The following is a 1042-nucleotide window of genomic DNA, read 5'->3' on the forward strand; positions in this document are numbered from 1 at the left end:
GTTGAAACAAAACAAAATCCTCTCGCTGGAATATTTCCAGGTGAACCTACATCGTTACGCCATCTGAAAACACTTTACAAAGTGTTCCAAACGGTGTGGCGCGCATGTGTGTCAGTGCGAAATTGTCTATGAGGCAGTGAGTATGCGAAAGTGCGCATACAATAAGTCAAATCTAGACGACGCATGACTTTCAAATTTAATCTATCAAATAACAAACACAAATCACAAACTGTTAAGTCTTTAATACGACATAATGACGATGATGTTCGATCATTGATAAAGCACTAAACACGTCACTACATACAGTCGATAGACGATCGATAGTACCGCGATTTACTGAATTTACAAACTCAACAAGAAAACTATAGCCGGATGCAAAGCATTCAACAACTACTCAGAGTGCACCGCGTACATCTCGTAAGTCGAACGAGCTGCCAGCGCATGCGACAACATGCGATAAGACTGCGCACGCAACCCGCATCGCGGTATTTCGATCAAGGACATGCAGAAAGGAAACTATAGGCGCCACAAGGAACATGTTCGTCTCATCCAACGACCGGCGCAGAACTAAGTAGAACACATATTTGTGTATTTAAATTTATTTCTTTTACCAAGAAAATAAAAATGTCAAAACTCGATGAAATTTAGCTTCTTGCATTGCTTTTTACGGCGTTAATCCCTCCAACACCTTATTGATAATGTCAAAAATACTGGTCATAGTAAAAGAGCAAACGGCCTCTACCACTGCAATAACTTCGTCCTTTAGTTGAGTGGTCACATAATCAGTAACTCCTTGCAGAACCCAGTTGAGCATGCTACCTTCAAAGTCGATGTTGATTGCACTGCAATTTCAATATAAAATTTAAAATACAAACATACATTAAAAAAGAAAAACATTTTACCCAATGTTAGAAATAGAATACGACTTAAGACTGATTTGTAGTGCCTTGAAATCCACCTGAACCGCAAAATTCACATCGACGAGAACAACTTCACCATTAAGTTTACCTTCCAAGAGGGAACCGTCCGAGCTCACCGCAAT

General features: G+C 39.7%; 1 long non-coding RNA gene across 1 annotated transcript; it reads right to left on the reverse strand.

Annotated features, from left to right (window-relative positions):
• Window positions 1-583: 583 nt before the first annotated feature.
• Window positions 584-1042, reverse strand: LOC135803175 (uncharacterized). Its single transcript, XR_010550738.1, has 2 exons — window positions 903-1042; window positions 584-842 (listed from the first exon to the last, which is right to left on the reverse strand). It is a non-coding gene; the product is annotated as an uncharacterized lncRNA (long non-coding RNA).

The sequence above is a fragment of the Atheta coriaria genome, unplaced genomic scaffold, assembly GCF_025399875.1.
Source record: "Atheta coriaria isolate IRGN ID8LTWV9N9 unplaced genomic scaffold, Caltech_Dcor_3.1 scaffold5901_size1082, whole genome shotgun sequence".
Classification (NCBI taxonomy): Eukaryota; Metazoa; Arthropoda; class Insecta; order Coleoptera; family Staphylinidae; genus Dalotia; species Dalotia coriaria.